The following is a 26,521-nucleotide window of genomic DNA, read 5'->3' on the forward strand; positions in this document are numbered from 1 at the left end:
GGGTCTTCATATTCTCACTTACACCCTCCGCACCACATTTTACACATCAAATCCTACACTGTACTTTGCAAAATCAAAACATGTTAGTTCACGTCTTCAGCCTGGACATCTGAGTTAGTCTGAGTTTCTCCTCGCTCTTCCTGTCACAGTTCCTCTACTTATGTATGTGGCTTGTGGAAACGATGAGGCAGCTATCTGGCTTCATCATCACTCCTGCTTTAACAATTTTTCTTTCTCTTTTTGTCTGGCCTGTCGCCTTTTGTGTTAATTTAAAAAAATGTCTTGCCCTTGTTGTCTGCACTGACTGAATTTCATAATGTTTTCACCTTTCCATCAGATTTGTTCTTTTTTTTCTGCATATTTTATAAACTAAAGGCAAACAAATACTTGCTTTTCATTTGACTGATTGAAATAACAAATGTTGGCAAAGACCATCCCCTTAAAATCCAGTTTTGTCTAATAAAATGTGGTCCAAAGGAAAATTACGACAGCAATGCAACTTAGAAAATTAATTACTGAGCCTTACATGAATCTAATTTAAGTAAATGTGAGGAGACGTTTCCTTGTCAGATGGAAGTGAAGCTGTGGTTTAGAAGGCACTAGTGTATGCATGCAGGCTTTCGTTAATAATGAAGTAAATATGATCTTGTGTTGTCGCTCTTGGAGCTGTATACGTTTGTCTTTCACCATATGAGAACTCAGAGTGGATAAATAGATACAGACCGCCTCCGGGGCTCAAAAAAGATCCTGTGCAGTGTACACTTGACTTTGACTTATCTATGTGTGTGGGTGCCTTCTGCATGAAATATCAGCTGTAGGAGTGCTCAGATCTTAAGCAAAAGTTGCTCACACAGTCGTTCAAAGCTCTTCACTTTCTTATGACTCCACATGATCTCACTTTTGTCCCTGAAATCTGGTCAGAATGGGTTCAAAAACAGAACATATTGTATTTTTGCTGATTTACTGATAAATGTAATCACACCTTTCAAACAGAACCATGGCTCATGTTTAGAAACCAGCCAAGCAGGAGGAATAAAAACTAAAATCCTGCCCCTGTGAACCGATACGTGCTGGCTTTGGAAGTGAGAAATAAATTGAGGCAGTCATGGTGTCACGAGATAAAGTCAACCTCAAAGCATTGACCGATAGCAGCGAGTTAGTGTATTTCATTAATGGGTGCTGGCTTTTAGAGCAACCTTTACTGATTGCTTTGTTTGGCCTCCTGCCCAAAAGCAGAAAATGAGGGGGATAATCGAGCTTTATTGCTCGCTGTTTAACGGTTGATAAGTGTTAGTTTGTTTAATGGCTTCATTTATCTCTTATTTAATTACTGCCACCATTTGAGAGAGATGTACAATCAAGGTGCTCCTTTGGCTTGGTTTCTATTTGCTAAAGCTTTATGGTCTTAACTTTACATTTTTGAACCAGAGTGTTTTTTTGGGACAGCTGTCTTACTTCCAAGCTGTAATTATATTACATTTTGTGCATTTCACAGAAGTGAGTCTGTTATAGGCTGACGCTTTTGATATTTTGATCCTAATACAAAGGCTCAATGAGATTCACATTAGATGGGGTTAAATTAGCAAGTGTTCTGCATCTCTTTTATTCCCATCACATTTTCTTATTGCCACTACTGGGGTCCCTCATGGTTCACTTCTGGGTCCCCTCCTCTTAGCTCTTTAAATAAATAAAACAAAAGCCATTTCTCTATCTCTTATTGTTTCTAAGTGTAGCACTAGAAGCAGTTCAGCATATTTGAGGAGGTTGAGGTACTTCCATGATTCTTTGGGTTTCATCCACATGGTTGAGTGCACTTACCGCTTTGGATAAAAGCGCAATCCAAATAAATGTAATGTAATGTAAAAAAACCCCAAATCATTTCAAACCACTAAGCTTCCTTTTCTTTGAAAAATAACTACTATGTGGTCTTTGAAAACCCCGAAGGTTGTAAGACAACACTTTTGAGCATTGAGCAAAGGAATTTCCAGAATCCCCAAAAGATTCTATCCACATGTGGTCCCTTTGTAATACACAAGCAAAATACAATTATATACCAATATACCTGTTTTGTAACTAAAATTAAACTAAAACAACAAAATAAGTTACATTTTAAATTATGTCCATGTTGTAAAAAGGAGATAAGTCATTTCCAACTACCGTACTTATTTGGACTGAAAAGAGACACTACTTAGGATATGGGTCAAAAATATTTTTCTTTTATCGTGCAGAGGTCGAAAAATATTTTTTCATCCAGTTGGACTAAAGTGTATTTGAAGACTCTGGAAATATCTACTTATTCAACTTTTTGGGTTAGTCAAAGATTTCCAGGTCTTTATTTTTCTGAAAAATTAATGCTTAGCCCTGTACATGTCTCAAATGTAATGGTAATACATAGGACTATATGGTTAAAATAGGATAAGGAGACATACAGCACAGGTGAGCATCAGTCAGTGACAAATTCAAATGCAAAAAAAATACTTTGGTTATACTTTGGTTTGATCACATACACACACAGTAACACAGAGCAAACAGTATAAACTGCTCAAACATTTCAAATGCAATAACTAAATCAAGAATAACTGAATATATGCTTACTTTTTGAAGTGGGGCTGCCAGGGAAGGAGGTGCTGCAGCACCATTTGCACTACTCTTCCCAACACGATTCCTTTAAGCACTGCAAACTGTGTCTTCTCTGCTGTTTATCAATATGTCGTCCATAAACTCTGGGAAGCTGATGCAGGAGGTGGTGCGTAGGGGTGAGTTCTCTCTTTCTTCTGTGTTTTTATGTTCAGCTTTGGCGTCGATTAGTTGTCACCACTGGCTTCAGGTCTGTTCTCTGTGGAGAAAGAGAGTGACAGAAAAATCATAAGGGATCACAGCTGATGATAAATGCCAATCACATGTCAAGATGTCACATTTTCTGATGAATCTGTAATGGCCTTACAGATCTTTCTGCATGACTCCGCCTGTCGAGAGTTATTTGTCATTTTGTATACAGTATTCCAGTTTCTGTTTTTATTACTTTTTCTGGTTGGTTAGAGGATTAAGTGATTTATATTTCATTTACCAAACTTTCATTACATTTATTCCAAATAAATCAGATGTATATTTGCAATGACCATGACTCAGTTTAATGAAAAACACCCTAAAAAGAAAAACAAATGACTGCAAATGCTGTTTAAATGGTTTTAACAGCAATTATAAAAGTATTAAGTCAGCAGACTTGAAATACCCATTACTTTCCCCGTAATTTTCCATCAAATGTAATGCTGTTCTCTTTCCCGCAAGTTATAAGGTTGTAAAATCAAACTATATATATATAAAAAATCTGTTCAAAGAATGGTATCAATCTCGTCTGAAACATGTTGATGTGACAGATTTCCACCTCTAACCTCACCAAACTACTGCCCAACGCTCTCCTCTCTTCTCAAGCTGCCTCCCTTGGTTATGACAAAATGGTTAATGACATTTGAATCTCCCAACTACCATCTACCAGCAAACATCTCTCTTGTTTTCCAGACGAGGCGTTGAAACTCTGCCAGCAGCCCCCTCCAACGTTATCTCAGTCCTCACATCGATGCTGATCGGGTCTCTTTCTCACAGCTAACATCGACTCCTTTGTGACATGAGACAGCATGCCGTCTTCCTCCGAGTCAGTTCAACTTACTCCCCTTGTCATGAAACCGAACCTCATTTGATCAGACATCTAAAACTACGGAGCAGTATTGCTCGTTTAACATTTATTCTCCTTAAATTCACGAGCATGCTGCTTCCAATGAGCTCTGTAAGAATTACTAAAAAACTAACAAGTGTGTGTTGTGTTTTTATGCTACAGTTTCTGAAACCAAAGCTCAAAATCCATGTCTTAATTGTTGAATCATTTCAACAAAGTATCTGCAAAAGGTATTCATGTAGATTAGGCGTTTTCTCTGAGACTATGGGCCCCCCACAACTGCCCTGCCCAATTTGACGCCTTTAAAAGTATACCAAATTAGTTCCTGTATGCAGCGTGCCAAAACATCTCGATCGAGTACAGGTAATAAACCCCTCCCCATCCATGTAAAAATAAAAAAGAATTAAACATTAAAGTACACAATAAAAACATGTTTGAAGGTTTCTCTCATTTAGGTAGTTCTTATTATGCTAATATTCGTTTTCATTTTAAATTATTAATTTATAATAGAAAGAGTCATAATTTACCTTGTTTGCAGTTCACAGTGTCCTGACAACAGTTTTACAAACAAAATGACAACACCAGTGCAAGAGGGCAGTGCCCGTTTCTGAGGTATTTTGGCTTCATTTTTGTACATTAGGAGGAAGTAGAGACTTGTTAATCTTTAGTTACAGTCTACATGATGGGGCAAAATCAGCGTTAACTTGTGAGTCAGCTGGATTGGCAGGATCCCATTAGATTACAACAGAATCCATTTTGCCAGGCTTCAAGTTTTGCATTTGTGGCCAAACCGCAGTGGTTCGGACCAATCAGCGTTAGCATAGATGCTGCTATAGCATCACTTATATCAGAACTGTAGAGTCACAAACCTCTGATGCAGATATACTTGACACGGATGTGGACATAAACCTGCACTTGGAGTTAGAAATATAATCTTGGCACTAAACTGGAACAGAACCAGATTCAACAGCTGCTAAATATCTACGTGTCGGGCAAGCAGTGCACCTTGCCCATGATTTCATTCCAGTATACCATCAGTTATATGTTATGATTAAGCAATATTTCCTGCCAGATGTCCGTGCAGCATACTGAGTCAAATCCAAATGACACGCAATACAAGTGCCTCGCTAGCATGGCACTTAAAGTCAGATTTTAGAGAAAGGAACAACTTTACTCATATGTGACAGCTAAAAAGCGAACACAGCAACAGTTTTATTATCATGGCCAAACTGTATGAGGAGCAGCTCTAAGTCATGTTAAACACAGTGGCATATTGTAGGAAGAGACATAAGAAGCAGAGACTGTGAAGTGAGACATTAAACACAGTTCAGCTTCTTTTATTGCACTTTCATAAAGTGCATGTTTTTGTTGAAATTAGAAGTTATTGTTTGGTCTGTCTGAGTGTTGACTTCAAGGCTTCTAACGTGAATACATCTATCGATTCAAGAGAAAGGATTGAAAGCTAGAAGTATTATTTCACTGCCTGTGAAATCAGCCACCGCCTATCCAGCCAATGGTTGGTGCTTTAAGAAAACACTGTGTTACAGGTACCATATCAGGAAAAGAGTCCGCATTTTCCTCTCCAAGGGGGTCCACAGTGCCAAACCATCTTCTTTAGTGACACTTAAACCCTTGGCTCTGTCACCATAGCCCATAATTCCTCCTATTATTGCTATGACACTTAACTGACCTTTTGATTCCCAGCTCTGACACACAGGTTTGGGTTGCATATCTCCTGTTTTCTAGCTAAAATCTCCAATTGGATTCCTGCCAGACACCTCCAGATTGACCTTGACAAGACTGAGCCGTTGTTCCCCTCTCAGAAACCCTTCCCTTAACAAGAGCTTTCAATCACAATGACACCCGCTCTTCCCTAGACCAACATTTAGTTTGATCTCAGACAACCAACTGCTACAGCTGCTATTGCAGAGTTGCTGTGTGTAAAATCTGCTGACTCAGACGCAGTTGCTTGTGCAAACACTCTTTGTCTTTGACTCCCATCTGGACTGCTGCAGCTCCGATCTGGCTGAGCAACCTGAAAATAACTGCAACAGCACAGTTGTCAAGCTTAACTTCAAAATGTACTTGGGCTTGTTTCCTTTTACATTATGTAAGATGCGTTTATTTGTGCGATTTTGCGCCCCTGCCGTTTCAGTGTAATTCACCGCTGGGAAAATAAGAAGAGCCGTACACGTGCATTTGTTATGATTGCATTACGATCAAAAACTAGCAAGTTTAGTAACTTTGCAGCTCTCTCTTTTTTCTCTCTGACATCCATACTTACAATACCGAACTAGCTTCTTCCAAAGAATTGACATTGTACATTCTATACTTTGTGCCTCTTCTTATAACTTGCTTGCTGAAGAGTTTTGCTGATGTGTTGTGGTGCCCGAAAGCGTTAGGCTGTTCTCGCGATAGAAATCCTGCCTGGGAGTCTAATCTTACATAGTACCATAGCAAGCTTCCCCCGCCCAGAGTGGCATTGATAGAGAAGCCAGTAACCCTATTATTAGTGTTACATCAAAACTATTTTGAAGCTGTTATTTTAAGATAAAACTACTACATAATGTTGCTTTAAAGTCATTGAAGAGATTACTGAAGATATTGTTAATGACCAGTCCATACGTAAACATTTACACTACATTAGCCATCTAAAACTTGCAAGGGAGATTTGGATTAATATTTCTCAAATACGGAATCAAAAGGAATCAACAGTAAATTTATAAAATGCAATGAAAAGGTTTTAATAGTATTTCCCTACTAGTTTGCCCTCCATTTTGTTCTTTAACTCAAAATAACTGCTCAACAGGGGAAAAAATACATAATGTAAAAGTTCCACATGTTTGCTTACTTTCTGAGATTTAGATGCGAAGATTGATACCACTCTCATGTCTGTGTGGTAAATATGACGCAACAGCAGGCAGCCGGTTAGCTTAGCTTCTCATAAAAGCTGGAAGCAGACGGAAACAGCTAGCCTGCTTGTGACCTAAGGTAACAAAACTAGCCTACCAGCACTTCTAAAGCTCACTAGTTAACACATTGTATCATGTTTGCTTTATCCATAATCATGTAAATAAGATGTTAAGAATTATGAAAAGTTTAACAGGTGGTTTGTGCTAAGCTAAGCTAACTGTCTTCTGGATGTAATGGAAATGGGAGTGGTATCTATCTTCTCATTTAACTTTCAGTTAAATATACATTTATGAACACCTCTAAAACTTTCTTTTTTAGATAATGTGTCTTGTTTGTGTAACCCGAACAGAATTGTGAAATGATTTTAAAGAGTAGGCTTTGGAGCTGTTTTTCTCAGCGTGTCCCAATTCTTTGTACAGACAGGCTCGAAACTGTGCATCTTGCACAAACACAATAAGTCACCATGGCTGAAAACTCAGCTCAGGGACACAGACTCCTTTATGTGATGTCATCTGATGCTCAGAGGTGCAGACTATTTCATCTGAATTTCGGCCCTTGTATCTTGTAAAAAAAAAAAAAACATGAAATCATGCATCACTTTTCTAATGATCAATTCTATGAAATATTAAGTAAGAAATTCAGGTTGCTCTTTAACACACATGACATTCTCAGCTTACACAGAAAAAGCAGATTTCCCAAAACATTAATTATTCATTATTGTCATAATCTGTCATGCTTTGGAAACATCTGATGACTAATTCTAAAGTGATAAATTTTGCCCACAAAATATCAGGTGTCCATGTTGAGGCTCACGCTTTGCTACATGTCTCCGTTTCAATAGTGCATTCTTAAGTTAAACAAATATAAGAGATTATTTGATTCCATGATTGTGATTGTGTTTTAAACAGTTTATACCTCACTGCGATTTAATAGTGATAGACAGCAGAGGTGCAGAACCTGAACCTGAAATGATTTCACACACACACACACACACACACACACACACACACACACACACACACTACTCTCACACACAGATACCCTGCGATGTGATCAGACTTTCAACGCAGCTGCGCATAATGTCTATTCACTGACAGGAAGGTGGTGGAGAGCAGCGTGGACTGGGATGACAAAGATGACAGATAACTGAGACAAGACGCACTAAGTGAGATGATGTGATGAACAGTTAGCATGGACATTTCTTCATCGTTGTCCCAAGTCGCTCTCGCGCTTTCCCATTCAGTGCTTTGCTGTTTCACTTTTTCCTTTGAGGCCCATCTCAATGACAACTGAAAGAGCATTCTCTCTTCCCTCGTTAACTGAGGAGTGCATCAGTCCTAATAAGAAAGCTTTTACACGGTTAATTAAGAGACACTGTAATGCAGTATGTAATGCTCAATTTACTCATCTCCCTCTCCCCCTCATCGTCGTTAATTTCACTCAGAATCAATCTGTCGGACTCTCTTTTTCCCCCTATTATGTGGACTTCTCTACATCTACACAGCGTGCTTATGACTGTCCAATTTGCCTGTGCTGGCTCCATTTTGAGCCTTTCCAATAGTTTGCTCTTCCACTGCGCTCTCTGATCGGCCATTTCTTTTCATTCTCAGCCTTGATGTTGCTAATTCAGGGCAGAGGAGAGGGGAGACGATGGGGGAAAAACCTCATATAGGAAAATAAATGAGCTGGTTGGGAGAGATATTAAGATGATAAAATCCTGCAAATGAGGGGCAGCATTCACCACAACACAAATATTGGCAGGGACTGAGCCGCGAGGACTTGCCAGTGCAAGTAATGTAAACATGGAGGGAATATAGAGTGGAGAGGAGGAGAGGAGCTGTGAGAATAGACTGGGATAGTGTTGAAGTGAAAGCGGACGAGTAAATAGATGGACCACACTTTAAGGACAGAAGAGGTGCAGACATTGGGAGAAGGCAACAAACACAGCGGACACTTGAGAGAGGGAGCGAGCTGAGGTTGCTCTTTTAAAGGTCCGCACGTTTGAACATTAATTAAAAGTTATCCACTGATGAAGTAGCCTGTGATGAATTGTTTTCCTTACCATAAAAACTGTGTATGCATCCCCAAGGGATGAAGCCAGGCCACTAAATCTGTCATCAATGTTTTTCATGCTCTGTGCTTTTGACAGTAATGAGCCAGGCCAGTATGATTGGCTGTTCAGCTGCTGATTAAAAGTAGTTTCTTCTAATACATGGATTTACTTTGACATTTCTCATGCTGGAAACCTAATGGCTTCATAACAGGGGTGAAAGTAATCATTATTTTCATTAGCAATTCATTCATCATTCATCTCTCAGTTCTTGTTTTGATAAATAAATGAATTGTTTCATCTTTAAATAGGGGGACATCCAGAGAATTATCAGTCTCAGTTCATGACAAGGCGTGTGTTCATGTCAATGTGGGTTGTTGTGCAAAGACTGTGGCTCATGTGTAGCAGACTGAACGCTGACGTCAATGATTTATAAGTGTGTCAGGGGACATGATCATGAAATGAAAAAATATTAAATAAATATACATTTCTTTCTTTGGGTTTCAGATTTATTTTCTCAAAGGAGAACAGGATAAATGATGTAGAGAGCAGATATGAACCCTGGAGCAAACAAAACATCTTTTTTCTCCAGATAATGTCAGTTAAAATTTTACATTGCTTGTTTGGTCCGTATAAGAGCTGGAGCCCATGAGACTGGCATTCACAGGCTATTTTCTTGGTAAATTACTTTCACTGATTAATTTGCGATCAAAATTGTTGCCGATTAGTTCTTTGTCACTTTACTAGAGCTGCAACAATTTTTCTATTACAGTAATTGAAATATTTTGAAAATTTAATTATCGTTTTAGTTTTTTTAGCAAAAATGGAAGAGACTATTGGTTGAACAAAGACATTTGAAGACTACTTTCTGACATTTTATAGACAAGGTGATTAATCCACTAACCAAGAAAAAATTGACAGATTAATCAATAATAAAAATAATCCTTATTTGCAGCCCTGCAATTGGCTAATCAATTAATCAACCATTTGTTTTAGCTCATCTTCAGAATGTCTTTGCAACAATCAATGTCTTTAACTCAAGTAAGCATAAATCTAATTGTAATTACACCAGTTGTGTCTATCTTTCTCCCGTAAAAGACCTTTGTTTTGCAAACATGGGACATGCTAACTTCTCACCATTCATGAATTCAAATGTACCTCGCCATAGGAGACACACTCAAAAATGCATAAGGCGAGACAAATGTGCATGTTGCAAATGTGCACAAGCAAGCCGCATTGAGGCTGTTATATGACGCGAAGTGGGAGACAAATTGCAGAGTTGCAAGCCGGAATGGTTCATGGCCTCGGCTGAGTCTGATAAATTCTGCCCGCTGAGCTCCACTAATCACTGCAGCCTGTCACAGGCACACCCCTCTTCCCCAGAGAGCCGACAATCATGCTCCTGATCTTAGGGCAGCCACTGACCGACCCCACAAAACACACACTTATGGACACACCCATGTAGCCCCCTCCACAAACTCAGACGTGCATTTTTATGCAAGAATTCTCTGATTGTCAAACGGATTGCAATCAAAATACGGTTTGAGTTTATTCTGCTTCTCTCCCTGGTAACGAAACAAAAAAACCTTTATTTTGCCTTTGCGTTTGTTGCGACTTGCAGAAACTGCATACTACAGCACTAAAATTTCCATATCTATCGTTCTTACACACAAACACACTTAGTGTGCTTGTTTGTAGGCTGTATCAGTGTAATTGATGCAATGACTGGAAATAAACAGGCAATTTAAGTGCTGGACACCTCACTGCTCTCTTTCTTTCTCTCTCCACTGCTCTCTCTCTATCCATGTTTCCTCTGTCCCCTCCACACACACACACACACAGAGACACAGACAGTCACGCATAAATTGTGGACTATCTCACAATCGAACAAGGTGGAATAAGGGACAAGGTCAACATGCTGGAGGAAAAAAAAACGTGTGAGACGGAGAGGAAATTAGGCAGGATAAGAATAGAGAGGGACAGAGGGCATGCAGAAAACAAAGACTAATCTCACAGATGACTCATGTCTGGATGGCCTGTTTAATGACAAATTTACAGCCCCATGAGAGAGCAACAGACCGTGTTATCACCAACCAAACTACATTTTTAACCATTATCAGTTTTTGCTGCTTTGACCACTACACTTGTTCATGTCATTCAGAGGCCTACTGCTCACATGAGGTGCAGTTCAGTGAGCGCTTCCACCTACTAAAATACTTCCTCTAGAAAGTCTTCCCTGTTTGCGTGATGGGTCGCCCTCACTCGACCACTCAGCCGAGCGGACAGTGTTCCAACCCCTTGTGCCTGCAGCGAGCTCGCACTGAAAAAAAAGACAGAAATAGCCCAGGCTGATCCAATCTTCACCTGACCAGCACAGACCAGCACAGAACAACAGACTTTATTTTTTTAATTAAAGATCCTCGGTGTGTGCATTCACATGTTCCACTGTACAAGTACATTGTGCACATCTATATGCTGAAATGTAACAACACAAGCTGTTAAAAATCTATATGTCAAAATGTGTACTTGATTGTCTGCATTAATCTGATCCCACTTGGTCCTGTTTGCATCAGTTGGGAACAGCCACGCTGCATGAATATTAAAAGGTTGCATCCAGTTGGATATGCTACATCCGAGTTCATAATAAACAAGATCTAGTAATGTGTGTTGACATATCCCATGGGCTGCCATACTATCTGTACATGAGGTAATAGGAAAAGAGAGTCAAGCATAAAAATGATACAGCAGGACTTGACAAATGGAGAGCGGCACAAACCAGGAACACGGGGGAAAGAACAGGAGGTTCGATTTCCTTTGCTTTCTTGAGGCTTCCTCCATTCTCTAGAGTATCCCCAGGCAGCCACGGGGACCCAGATCATCAAACGCCTCAAAAAGCAGTTTGATGTGCCGATGCAGGCAAAATATGAATTAAATTCAAACCAAACATGTGCAACATTTCCATTTTGAAAATATGTTTATTTTAGCAGTTTGTATTATTGTATTTCAATTTGGATATTAGGATATATTAGGATTGGATATTTGCACAGAACATAGTGAGTTATTGAAGGGTTCACATTTCTACAGAGTGGATACTGCCAATTATCTGCAGCTACAGTGGCAGTGACTGAATCACAAGGATTCTATATTTTTGCCCCAGGGCTCTTGGCGGGTCAACCAGGTTTTTATCTCATCATTCTAGGGATGGGGGTGGGGTGGCGTTGGAGCGCGATATGTGTGAACATTGTCTCTCATGATCTTTGACCACAGCACTGCTCCTCGGCCATATTTTCAGGACTGATGACATTTGCCTTCCTGCTGAGGAAAATATAGTTGTCATCTTTCAAAACTGCTTGCCCTTGTCTCAGCTTACAGAGCAACTCAACCTTGACTTGTGTCCGGATATTACTTTGACAGCATTTTACAGAACTAAATAAACAACAATCATTAACAACATTAATTGTTTCTGCAAAGAACGCCCATTTAAAGTTAGGAATAATTCATACAAAACCAACCAGCTAAGTCATACTAAATGTTTTACACTCATTCTTGAGGGTTTATGAAAACAAAACAAAATCAAACTGATTGTGCTGTCTTTGTTTTTGTTTTTACTGCCATCAATGGTGCATGTTTTAACCAGTAACTTCAGTCACTTCATCTCAAATGTACAATTGTTGACCATATTGCAAAACACTATACTACTGTATACTACACTATACTATACTAGACTAGACTATGTGTTTGAGATTTTTTAAGAACAGTATTTTTTCCAACAAATTGCATGACTGATGAAACTTGACGCTTGAGTTGTGTAATCTATGAAAGTGAACACTAAATCTGCAATAACTGATTCTTTAGACACCTGGGGGCAGCAGAAACAAGCTGTGAACACAACACTGGCACATTTTATTACCTTTAAGGTAATGCTGTCTCTTGTTTTTAATCCCTGTGTTATTGATTTGTTTCCCTTGTGAAGCACTTTGAGCTGCTTTCTATGTTATTAAAGATGCTATACAAATAAAGTTTATTATGATTATTATTATGCTTTTCTGGCAAACAGTTGCTTATTTCCACATCCAGCAGTTACAGAGCACCATTATCTTTCATTTGGAGTCATGTTTCTGACCACCTGATGAATGTAGGTCCTTTTAGCTCTGCGTTTGGTCTATGCCAACTAATAAATGCTCCTGTTGCTTTGTTCACCGGCTAGTCTTTAACTGTGTCTGTACTCTGGTTGTTGCTGAGCAGAGTGTTTTCATTGAAAACAGCTGCCTGCTGTGGCCTAAAAAAATGCTGTGAGAGCGGTAAGGCAAAGTTGCAGGCTAAATTAGCTAAAAGATGCTAAAAAGCTCCAAAAAGTTGAGGGGAACTGAAGAGCCTGGTTTAAATCTCTTGGGGTTTTTTACATACAAGCAGTGGTTGATATTAAAAAATTGATTATAGCAACTTTAAGTCTGCACTCCTTTAATTTGGTAATCCCCTATATTAGTGCCATTAATCAGGTCAGTATTTTATTTGTACAATAATTTGGTTTGGTTTTGGCCTTGGCTGTGTATGGGTTTTTTTTGAGCTAATTAGCAAATGTTAGCATGCTACCACACACACTGAAATTTCATTTCTCTGTCCCTCCCTTCATAGGGTACATGCTCATTCTCCCTTGAAAGACTTCACTTCTTGATGGCAGTGTTATCACCACCAAACAAACCCCCACTCATACTGCAAAGCACACTGACACACACATATACTGTACATACACACACACACATACACACACACTGCATAGGCTCTCTGCAGTGCCTCTACCTCATTGACCACAGTATAATACTTCATTAGCTATATAGCAGATTTTACCGTTCTTAGTGAGATTAGCTTCCTTTGTCTCCTTTTAGCCTCTGAAAAGCTCCCTGCCATAAACCCTCTCTACAGTCACAAAGCCAATAACTTCAAAGTCAAGAAATTTTATGTTTTCCTGGCATTTTTAATAAGCAATTTATTCCTTTATTCTCAGAGTGTGCAGTGCTGGAAGAGATCCATGGCCATATGACTGATTGTGACTCTGACACTGAAAACTGTGACACTGTAAAAAAACACATGCAGGACTCCCGGGGAGGTCAAAAGCTCCCGTTTATTAGTTAGAAAATAGAGAAACCAGAAACTTGTATAAAAAGGTGTATGATGTAATTTTCTTAAAAGCTCATAAATTATACAGTGTACTATAATGTGTTTATATATTTAACAATGCTCTGCTGTAATATTAAACACCTACAGTATTAACAATCAAACTGCTTAAGGCTGTTCCATAAAGGGCAGCCATTTGTCTTTCAGCACAGAGGAAAGTTAAAAAATTCAGGAGGCAGACCGGGGCCACACAACTCCATTTTAAACCTTCTGAGAAATTTTCAGCGCAATTGATCATCGCACTTCATTTCACAAAGCACAAAGCCTGAAGCACAGAGAGAGGACTGCTCAGTGGCAGGAGGAGGGAAGGAAATCAGAAACAGTAAACCTGTCCATCTGGGCCCCGTCTGTGTGGGCTGGTGGTTATTGCACCCTGACAGGGCGTCCGCACTGCAAGCGGCTGATGTGTCGCTGTAATCTGACCTAGTGTGGGCAGTGCAACAGATTGCTCGGATTGCTTCTATGTTCCGGTCTCGTGCAGCTACAAAGTTTAGAAAAGGCAAATTATAAATGTTTTTGCTGCTTTACCATAGCAATTACCATAGCTGACTGCACGCAAGCACCAAATGGGAAGCATTAATGTGAAATAATGAAATGAAAATGTCACAATAAAACGCTGCGAGCAGAAATGTTCACTTTGATACAATACTGAACAGGAAATTATTATATGTAAAGCTTATGAGTCCTACAAGCAAAGTTTGTTTACTATGTGGCAATGTATATAATACATGCCAATTATGTACCATGTTAATTGGTCAAGCAGCATGGCAATTATAAAAGTTTGGCTTTTAGACTTTACTACAGTGACCCGATTGATCCAATTTGTTCCACTGCTTGTTGCTAATGTATCCACCCAATGTACTGTATTACACATCTAAATGTACCAAACTCACATTATTGTTGCACACCCGAGTTACTGTACAAATCTGCACTAATGCAGCACAATTAACTAAACTATACAGTTTTGCAAAGTTAAATCCCCTGAAAAAATGTGGCTTCATCTTAACAATTTCTCTGTAACATTAAATATTCATAACTAAATGAGCAACAATCAAAGTAATAATTTTTTTCATGTCAATACATGTTCAACACTCAAAAACTCAACAAATCTGCCTCATCAGGACTGTGTGGATGCAATTGTGGGTGTCAAATTTAATTGACAGAAACCAAACAACTCACCAGATTCTGATTCAATTCTTGTTAAATCCTGACTGGTGCATGGAAGTATGTGACATCACCTTTGTGTCGCACCCACTTCAAACCAGAGAGAAGAGCAAAACAAAAAACAGACCAAATATGAAATAACCAATGTCCTGCACTAACGTTTCACTGAATCACTAAATCAATAAAAACCTGATTGAGAAAATAGAGCAGGTTTTCATGGCCTTTAATGTTTCTATGGATGGCTGTCAGAGAGCAACCTGTGCTCTGTGCATATGACAATAATATTTGAACCTTTTCTTTGCCTGTAAACTGTAACCAGCTTCTCATGCATTTCTCCATTTTCCACATATTGATCGTGGATTGATCACAGCAATGTTCAGACCAATTTGGCTGTTGAGCAGTTCTTTCTAGGTATTCACGCTGGCAGATTTCTAGTAACATGCTGATCATGTCTGCACACGTGTCTTTTGTCTCATACATTTTGATCAGTTTTATTTTGGACAGATTCCATTCAGGTCCCCTTGCAGTATAAGGGCAGTGTCCTGCTTGTGAGCCATTTCACTGAGCTTTCTGTGATGGTTTGTGAATTATTCATTTAAACATGGTTGACCGGAGGATTGAATTACGGGATTGATTGATCATTGGGCTCGTAAAATGGAATTCCAATGACCACTGAAACCTAAGTGTGACTTAAATGACTCAAGGGCGGAGCAGCCACAGCAGGCTAACATGCTCAACCACTGCAGGCTGAAAATGCATCACTCTGAATTTGGTTCACAACATCCCTCATTCTTGCTACTCTCTCTCTGTAAAAAACATAAAACAAAAAAATATGGGAATAATTTTTTAAAAACGGTAACCTACACTTTACTGAAGATGTACAGATTAGGGCTGCAACTACAAATGATCTTAATTAATGTATTTACAGATTATGTCCTTGTTTAAATGATTAATGCTTTGTCATCCCAAAACCCAAAGATATTCAGTCCACTGTCATAGAAGAAAACAACGAAGAAAATAATTATTCAATTATTCACATGTGAGAGGCTGGAACCTGTTCATTTAGCTATTTTTGCTTGAAAAATGACTTGAACTAATTAATGCCAATTCATTTCCTGGCAATGGACTAATCAATTAAGCGCCTAATCATAGCAGCTCTAATAAAGATCCAAGAGGTCATTTTTGTGCCATTGCAAGAAAGACACTCCCCTCCTCCTGTCCTGTGCCACCAGTCACCACCAGTCTCTCTTTATATGCCATGGAAGCGATTCATCAGATCTGTGGTGAAATGCAAAGACACATAATGTCATAATATCATTGGTAGTGTAAAGGCTTTGTGGTGGCTGCCCTGTTTGTTTTGGTAATTCTACAAATGTCTGTGTTGTAATGGTAGTAATCAGTGTTAGTATGCTGGATGTTAACACCTAACTGGTGCTAATAGCAAGAGCAGCATTCACACAGATATCAGATTTATATAGAAGCGTCTGTTTAGTGTCTCCAGGAGATTATTGTTGCTGGTGTTTCTGTCTTAGACTCTGATTGTCTCTCACTGTCAGTCTCCCCCATCAAAGCAAAACAACAAATCCCTCTATCCCTGATTTTTCATTACCACCTGCCTTGCTTTATCCCTTAAGGTTCAAATCTGAGCCTTGTGTTTTGTCTATTTCTTTTTTCTATTGTGTATTTCTGCGTTGCATGAAGTGCTGGACATGCCCTTCTTCTGTACTAGAATAATCCCAGATTACACACAGATGTAGGGGGTGCGTATGTGTGTATGCCGTGATATGGCACGCATCTTGTCTTCTTTGACTTTCTATGTGCCATTCATGTAATTGTGTGTCTTGTAATTTCCTCTTTGCAATCACTGACCTCTGCACCTCCATAAATTGTTGTAAAATTCGGAAATCCAGCCCCCACAAACCACTAATCAGGTCTTGTATTTCCAGAGCTGCTGTTCAGTCTACATCAACCAGAGGAACTGACCTAAATGTCACTTCCCATTTAGAGTGGAGGAATGAAAAGAAAAGACAGTCTGCCATTGGGGAATTGTTGAAAATGAACAAATTGTGGAAATTCTGAAAGAATAATCATGGTAACTGCTGCTCCTTCTTCATGCCTGCTCCTCCTGTTTTCACCACCACTTCTCAGTCAGGCTGTCACATGTTCAGGACTCGGCTCAGTATCAGCTGTGCTGTATGTAGTGTGAAGCTGAACATTCATATATATGTGCGAGTGTTTCCGCACAGGGGGGGAGCGGGACAGGCCTCGCTGTTTGTATAATAAAAGGTGCTGTTTGCATATTGCAGAGTCATTACAGGAGATGTCTTCCTTTCTCTGTGTGCTATAAAGCTCCTGAATTTAAAGCCGAAGCACCAGCTTCTTTTTTTTAGGGGAAAGAAAAAGGAAGGAAAAAAATCCACATGAGCAACAAAGCGGAGCTTAATTATTGCTCCAGTCAAAACAAAAAAGAAATCGCAGTAGCCTTCCAGCAGCAATGAACCCAGACATCCTCATCATGTTATGTTAACATATAGGGAATGGGTCTCAATCTATCCTCTTCTATATGTTTATAAAATCAATCTAAATTTAAAATCAGTCCACATATAATTGTTTTATCAAATCAGTTCTCCAAGCTGCTATCGATGCTTGACTTTATGGCAGCTGCCTGTGTGGCCTCTGCCTCGAGTCCGTCCCGCTGGATCCATTTACAGGCCTTATTTGAAGGTACTGTTGCATGTTTTAATAGCCACAAAGCTCCGTTGGCATCAGGGAGTGTAATGTGTAATGTGTCTGAGCAACAAAAAAAAGAGCAGCAATAGGAGATACACAGATACAGAGCTACAGCACGCATGAGTCAGTCACGTTCAAATGTGTATTTTCTCAAGTCAGTTGGCAAATATCTGCACTTGGGTTGGCATGCCCACTGTACCCTACTGGCTGCCAGCTGTCACTCAGGAAGACAGAAAGATGGAGGATAGAGAACGAGAAGGAGGAGGGGGAATAAAGGGAGTGGCGATGATGTGAGGACACGAGCCCCGGGGCTTTCTTTCCCTCTTGTTTCTCATTTGTCTCTCGGATGATAACAAAAAACATGGCAGCTCGAAAGAAGAGAGGTCGACATCAGAGGGGTGGGGGGAAATGAGAAAACAATGCTGAAGGAAAAGATAGAGTGAGTGTGATATGAAAAGGAATAGCAAACCACTTTTCATGTTTATGGCAAATTACTAAGTATACAGGCCACAACAGAGTGATTCTTATTGCATTATGCCAAATGGGTGCACCCTAGGGTTTACCATGACATTAACTATGTACAGTGTTTTATGCATGCTTTTGTGCATACTGTGCATGAAAATACAAATTCATCAATATGAGTGAAATATGTGGTGTGAAAGGACTTCTCTTGATGCCATATTTGTACACCAGCGAGGTACACAAGCTGCACGTCGTTTTGTGAGCAAACTTATTATCGAGCAAGTCATTCCGATTTTCAGAGGCGCACTGTCCCCAATACATTCCAACCACAGGTGAACTACAATTACTAGTGAATGGCAGAAAAGTATCCATTTTTAAGAAAAGCTTGTTTCCTACTTTTGTATGATGAATGAAGACTGCTGTGAACCCTAATGGAGCCTGCTGCACTAACAACACACTGTAGAAAATCTGATGTCATGACTTCTCTCTCTGACTTTGGGACCATCAATCAACCTACAGTCAGAGCGCTGCACAGAGAGAATTTCAGCTTAGTTACTCTGAAAGTGTCAGCAGCATGTGTGCTGTGTGGGGTTTGGGTTGAAAATACTGTATATCAGCACATACTGTACATTGGGTTTGACATGAAGTTACTTGATATTCTTTGCGCTGCTGCAGAAGATTTACAGATTAATACATTTCTTGAAGCCTTTTATGTTACACGACTGGGCATGACACATGCAGATACAACTTGCTCACATTCCACCTCATGGGAAACATTAATATTTAATACCTTTGGCTCATACAGTTTACAACTGAGCAGCACTCTGCAGCTAGGGTGATTCTGACAACCTTTGAATATGTGCGTATATTTTGCGAACAAATGTTAGATCCAACTCTATTGCTAACATATAAAACGCATGAATGCTTAGGCTTTTTGTAAACCACTGATTTCTGTGATTTACAGAGTACAAGGGGGTTTAACAGATCACTAAATCATTAGAAGACACATTCTGTGACTTCTGCTGGATTTAAACGCTTTAGTGTCAACAAATGTCAATATTATTGGGCCTCGGAAAGCTTCCTCTATGTTCCATTTACAGCCTCAGCATTAAACAAGGAAAACCACCATTAACTGCTGTTGTTTAGCATTTTAGATTTCAAATGTCTCCAATTCCAAAATATCGCTGTTTTTAAATTAAAATGACTATTGTGATTTTCGAAATCATCCATGCAAATAATCAGTTGCAGCATGTTCACCTTACTCACACTCTCTCACACTCCAGCAGTGTTACACAGTAAGATTTATTAGAGTAACATGGCATGAACAGTATTTCCCCAAATCATGTACAATGTACATGTACAAGTTTAAATGAAAGGTGTTTTTTAAGGCTGCATGAGGCTGCATTGTTAAAATTATGTTGTTATATACTCTTATTAACAGTGTTGTTACATACAGTAGTTGTGCTTCATGTTGTATTGAAGTGGTTATAAGATACATTTTATTTAAAAAGATGTCTAGTGTTTTTTAGGGCGAAAGGCCCCAGGAATGCCTAGGATAGAGCAAATTAAGTTTACATGCCAGAACAACATATTTCCATTGGGAAAACTGTGCTCCAACAAGCAGACAGAAGGTTTGAGGTTTTTATTTATTACCGCATTGAATATGATCAGCGTTCTATCTCCTGCATCTATGTACCCAGAGCCTGCTCCTAAAATGAAGGACAAATGAAAATTGAGTGAGGACGCAGTTTGCTTTTTCAGTCTCTCAACATGGCAGTGTAATGTATGAAGGAGGAAATGATATTGCCTGTGGTAGAGCAACACAGGCTCTTTTGAGCCATAAGAATTGTGATTTTTCTCCAGCTCAGTACACTCTTACAAGCAGGTTCAAGCTATTGATGTTCCCACAACAATTGTTGTTCGACATTCAATTCAGGGACTGCAGGATACCACTTAAAAGTAAAGTAAAATTAAAGGCACATATCGGACAACATCAATGCAATGGTGACCCCCACATCTCACTCAGCTGCACAGAGCCTACGTCTGTAAATGAACTGGTCACTTTGCATGCACAACCGAAGTAAAGCAGCTCGGTTTTTAAACCAGCTTTCTGTTTTAAAAAGGCTGACACATTAAGAGCTTTTTCTTCTGTAAAAATGGCAGACATTCAAAACAGTCAAAAGACAAAATGAATGCAGGAAGCTATGTTTCTTTAGCCTCAAATCACAGTAAATGGTTATATCAGCATCACAGATGATGTAATCAGGGAGAGATAGGCACTGCACACACAGCAAGACTAAAGCATAGCAGGGGAGGGAGAGCAGTTCCTATCTGGTGTTTTTAGACCTATCATGAAATTGTCAATGTCTCATCTTTGCACCTGCACTGGCTTAGATTCAATTTGAGAATGTGATCTTAAACCTCACAACTTCTTTTGCATATTTCTTGAAGCCTGTGATCTGATAAGTAGGAGTATCTATGTACCGTAGGACTGGCTGTTGAAGTGACAACAGGTAGAACGCTGATGGTTATCATCCTGCGGTTCCAGATGAACTCAGGTACCCCTTCACCACCTGACTCGTTTCAAATGAGTTTAAATAGCTTTAACAGGATGTAAATTTTAAAAAGTCTCAATCGTTTATCCGTTATGCTTATGTTCTTCTCTGTTGCTAAATACTTCCAGGTGTTAACAATACTGTATTTGTATATACAGAATTGTTGAATCAAATGGTAATGTCTGTTTTTCTTAAACTGAGCTTCTCCACAATCTTTTCAATGACTCTTTTTTTCTTTACACAGCAGACAGACCTAAAGGAGCATCAGCACCAATGAACACCATGCATTGTGTAATAGGTGTAATAGCTTGTGATCATTATGGTCTATTTGCATGCTTTCAGTGCTTGACTTCATTACATTTTGATTCTTGGAAAAAGTAAAAGGTGAGTTTCACCAAACCTGCTATCACATAAATGACCTCGCCCAAAAATGAGTTACAGTGAAGCTCACATACTACTGAAAGTATTCATAGCTTTCAGGTGGTTAATATTGATTTTATTAGTATATCATATTTCATGCTAATTTGTAATCAGTATCACAACAATCAACAGCAATTAGGGGACAATTGGAAATGTTTTCATGTCCATTTATATTTTATTTGCCTTTTCGGTTTGGAGTGCATGTGCTGATATCGCCATTCCCACTCTGCCAAATAAATTGCACTCATAAAACTCAGGCGTCTGCAGCACGGGATGGCAGGAAGTTTACAATAAATGTCTGGATAAATCCACAAAAGACAGTGTTGCCAACTCTTCTCCAATGAAATACACTAATGGCTGGTCAATAAGTCACACAGAGAAGATGACGCAATACATTAATTTATGTCTAAATTAAGTCAATAGGTGTTTATCATCAGAATGAATTGACAACATGAAAAAAGAAAGACGGATGTTATGAGTGGAGAGTGAGCTCAGACTGAGCTATGGAGATGCAGTGACACATCCTGTCACGAGCTGCCCCTCTCTAGTCTCCCAGCCAGCTGACTAACACTGATCCAGTGAACCTCAGTTTTATCAGCAGTAGTTCAATGTGCTGTTTACCAATCAAATGTACAACTAATTAATTTGTGGTCATGGCCAAAGATAGAGGCTGTCCAGCTCAGCACAGGCCTGTGGCAAGGGTACCAACACCAAAGGCCCCACTGGTTCCAGAAAGCCCTCCCTCCCCTTTCCTTCCTTTTCCTTTCCTTCCTCCCTTCTAATGCTTTCAGTGGAGAAGAGAGGGACTGTGTTTCCGTTCCTGCTGCTGCAAAAGGCAAGTAGCTGAGAACGGCTTTCATTAAAACAGAAAAAACAATTGGGTGTACAATGCATTTAAAATATGACAAATTCCTTACAGGCACGCCCACAGACACATAGCAGAAATTACAGAGGCTGAATTTTCTTTTTCAAACACAATTTTAAATTTTGCCAATTTGCCCTATTATGCAATTGTAAGAACACATAAAATGCATTCCACCAGATAAATGTGGTTGTGATCTATTTCATGATAGAAATACATGCTCATAAATTTCCCATCTTGTTACAAAGTAGTACCAATTGGTACACATGTGCTTCCTTGATCAACGTTGTTTTACCACTAAAATAACACTGAAAATAACACAGTGGGACTGTTGGAATGCCTTACCTTGCAATTAACAATATGAGTAAATAAGCAGTAGAGGTGCTTTCCGTCAATATAAACTGGAACTTATTTTTATGAGTTGTTTTAATCCTGTTTCTCAGTCCACCTCCAGTCTGTTCTGAAAAGTTTCCACCCACTGCCCACCACAGAAACCGCAAACCATCAATTTTTCAGCTGTAATGGCAACAATGGGTAGCGGGACGGCTGTCATTCCTGTAATGACTGTGCTGTCATGAATATAATGGCTGTGCTGTTATGTTTTATAGACAGGAAGTTCACATATTCCCAGTGTGAGCAAGATGTTCTGTAGCTGAGGGCAGCTAGCTTGGCTGGACTGAAATTGCACCATTTCTATATGTAAGCTTGTTTTGTGGCAACACTGAGCAGTCTATGGTGTTACAGTAAAAAGAGTCATGAACTTCTCTTACGATTAGGCAGTAAATAAGTAAAATTTAATTGAAATTGAAATGAGACAAAGGCCGATTGGTCTGTAAGTTTGTTTGTTGCTTCTTTATTTCAAACATCAATAAGTCAAATGTCAGTAAGTAAGGTTATCTTGCACACACAGCCAATTGAAACGAGCGGTAATGATTTGGTGCTGGCTTATCACCTGCAGCAAACAACACAAGTCTTTGATTTGCTACAGGTTGCCAAGTAAGGCACACTTAAAGCGAGCTGGTCATTATTGAAAGTAAGCCCCAAGGCAAAATGCAATAACGAATGGCTCCCTATACATTATCCTGCTTATTACATAGCTGCTTACCAAAGACATTAATCATCTGACACAACATACTGATTTTAAATGTTTTTTTTCTTTAATGCAATGAAGTGATTAACAAGGCAGCTCAGTACTGCAGCCATAGAAACGTGTGTAACTAGCATCCATGGCTACATTGTGAAAGACCTGGACAGCAACATAAACAAATCCAGGACAGGACTGCTGTATAGTCTCTGTCAGGCAATACAAATAAATCAGTATCGCCATGCTCTAATCTGGGTTTTGCAGTAACTACAGATAACTTCAAATCAACAAATAAATAAAAAATAGACACACAACCAGAAAACCAACAACAAAACCCCTGTCCTACAAATACCTTGCACTATAATGTGCCAGCTTTATCTACAAACGAATGAATTACAAAGCCACAATATTCAATAACCATGTTAATGACCCAGCATCTAATAGCACGGGAAGAGACTGCACTGTGCCTGAGCCAGCCATCCAATTGCAAATCTCAATTGCTTGCATATTTATTGATGTATGATTAAGCTATGCAAATCAATTCAACAACACTCTGCAGCATCAGCATCACAGTTACAGTGCAGCTAGGGTTTTATTTTTGAAAGGTATGGGTAAGTCGTAAGACTGAGCGATGTAATCAGCGAGGCCATTCACCATGACTGCCATCATTACTGCCAGACACAGGCCTCGGTGCCAGCAAGTCAGAGGGTAGCCCATCCAAGAATATCTCTTCCAACTTTCACAAGATGATTTCCTTTGGAGATGCCATCTGTTTGTCTATCGCCTGTGTGCCATGTGCACAGGTTAGATCAAGTTGTTACAGGAGACATGTCTCAAGCCTCTGCAGTTCCTTATTCATACAAGTCCTCATCATCCTGTTTGGTTTTCACCTCTGTGAAGTGCCCTTCTGTGGGCTTTTACCAGAGGTTCCTCGTGCCAAATCTACCTCCATCATGAATGTCAGCACACAGGATTATTGAATTAATTGCATTGGAAATGTGGTTGGAATACACTGTATTGTATGTACTTGGGTTAGCCAACATTATCTCCAAAAGACCTTTCATAATCAGACACTAATGCTTGTGTCTGATTCTTTTTTGTTTCCTCAGAGCTGCTAATAAAAGAGCTACTGTTATCATGAGGCTGGCACTGACAGAACATTTACATGAAAGAGGATTGATTTTTGTACTGATGGCACACAACATGTTGCAAAAGTATTACAACTGGACAATTTGCACAATCAGCTCAGCCAATGCATGAAGCAAGCTATGGACACATGAGCACTTCTCTGACTGATCCTCTGAACCACAATATTTCTATTTTACATGTTTAGATTTACTGCATGTTGTGCTGATTTCAGTGTGTGGTGCTATTACATCCAACTGTTTAACCAACTTAATGTCAATTTAATGGGCACACTGCTGTAGGAATAATATATGCAGTAATCCTGTCCTCAAGTCAGATAAGTCCATGGAAACCTGGCAGTGGGGGTGGGGTAGGTGGGTTTTAGGTTATCCAGAACTCACCTCACCAACTTTAACTTCATTCAGCCCCAAGCCAGAACAGTGGGCTGAAGTGTAGGATTTGAGTAGCCTACATTCAGACTGATTCTTGAAAGCATTGTTTTGAAAATAGATTGTTCTTCCTCTAATTGTAACTAAAATGCAGGCATTTAAAATACATGCGTTAAATAAACATTACAAGTGCAAATGTGTTAAAATATTACATTTGTAAACTTGCATGTCGTTGCTTGAATATGCTGGGGGGTTTTCTTGCATGAAGACCTGCACGATAACTGCCTGATCCCTGTAGCTGTTATGTCCTCTCTCTGTCTTCTGCATTGTTTGAATTTAAATCCAGACTGGGCCTTCGAACCTCAACCCACTGCTTATATATCTGACTGCTATTATCTGAAACACGTATTCTCAATCAAGTGGTTGGGCATTTGCAAAGAGGCGATTGTAGGCTATTGTTTCACAGATCTGCCTTATTATTTACTGAACCCTGTCACAAACATCTGACAAATATCTCTCAAAGACTTGTTGGGCTATCACGAGCAATAAAACACTGGTAAGGTGATTTTTTTTTCTCCCCGATGATGAACAGCATATTGGCAGTCCGCGCACATCAATCAAGGCTCACCTACCGGATGGCGCTTCGATGCCACGCTTTCTCTCGGCTGTGTTTGATGCAAAGTCCCTCAGATTCGGCCGCCCTTTTCCCGCACGGGTCCTCCGGTGTCCTCCAGAAGCAGGTGTGACCACAATCGCTTTGTTGTATTCCCATATGTTGTCGCCAGCGCAATTATGAATGCTCCAGTTGATCAGTGACTGGATAGCCTGTGTGATCCTGCGCTGCCAGCTCCTCTCTCTCTCTCTCTCTCTCTCTCTGTCTCTCTGTCTCCTCTGTGTAACTGCTCCCTCCGCCCGATTATCTCCCCGCTGCGGCACTGGCTACATGGTAATACGGAGAAATAAAACGTGCCTGACTCGCTGGCGAACTTGTGCGCCCTATTATGGCAATTAGTCACCGGACCGGTCCGTGCCCGCTCATCCGTGCACCTTTGCAAAATATACTGCCTCTCAGCTGCGTCCGCTATTTGCACTGCATAAATTGCCCCCGAGACGCTGAAACGCGTTTTATTTTTCTGAAAGAGAAAAAGAAAATCTCTCCAATCAGCCGGTTGAGGATGGAGAAGAGGAGCAGAGGAGAGAAAGGAGTGAGGCGTAAAGAATGGAGAGGATTAAAGGAGAGGGAGGATGAGGCTAAGGCGCATTTGAGAAAGCCTTTCCTCTATATATGTCATTTGAATAACAGTGAGACACGGTGCATATTTCACAAATCTCTCTCTCTGTGTCTCTCTCTCTTTCTCTGTCTCTCTGTCACTCAGCTGTTCACTGTTTTTAACTATGGTGTGTGTATAGTACTTGTGCAAAGCAAGCGATATATTGACCTATGTTGTAAATTGCAAATTCAGCTCAAGATCTATCTATCTATCTATCTATCTATCTGTCTGTCTGTCTGTCTGTGTGTGTGTGTGTCTGTCTTATCCATTATATCTGCAGTGTTTCTGTCTAGAAATCAATCCTTGTGAATGAATAATATCATTACCAGGAGTCTCTGTGTAGTTGCATTTTGAAAAACTCAGTTCCCCACAGATTTTACTCTGGCTGGTCTCAGTCATACTCCCTCTTTGTCAGGCTGATGGATGGATGTTTTGGGGATTTTTTTTTTAATTAGAGCGCCTCTGATCTGTGCAGCATCTTGGGCAGGTTATGAGTTTGTCCAATCATGGCACTGTTAATCTCAGCTTTGACAGCAAGCGTTTTCTAAGTGGTCCTCAAAATGGTTGGACATCTGCCACAGTCCCCAGAGTGATGTGGACCACCACTCGCTGTGGGAGGAACCAAGCCGTGTGAGGGCTGAGTGTTGT

At 39.7% G+C, this 26,521-nt stretch overlaps 1 protein-coding gene across 2 annotated transcripts in view; it reads right to left on the reverse strand.

Annotated features, from left to right (window-relative positions):
- Positions 1-25,248, reverse strand: part of flrt1a (fibronectin leucine rich transmembrane protein 1a) — a 37,474-nt gene extending 12,226 nt beyond the window's left edge. The window contains exons 1-3 of one of the 2 annotated variants that reach the window (XM_046040230.1): positions 24,815-24,870; positions 14,991-15,065; positions 2,596-2,836 (exon numbers count right to left, since the gene is read on the reverse strand). The gene's annotated coding sequence lies outside the window, so the exon portion shown is untranslated. Of the gene's footprint in view, positions 1-2,595; positions 2,837-14,990; positions 15,066-24,814; positions 24,871-25,230 lie in introns of those variants that run through there. The other variant, XM_046040231.1, reaches the window with a different exon arrangement.
- Positions 25,249-26,521: the final 1,273 nt, after the last annotated feature.

Source organism: Micropterus dolomieu, linkage group LG23 (assembly GCF_021292245.1).
Source record: "Micropterus dolomieu isolate WLL.071019.BEF.003 ecotype Adirondacks linkage group LG23, ASM2129224v1, whole genome shotgun sequence".
NCBI classification, from domain to species: Eukaryota; Metazoa; Chordata; class Actinopteri; order Centrarchiformes; family Centrarchidae; genus Micropterus; species Micropterus dolomieu.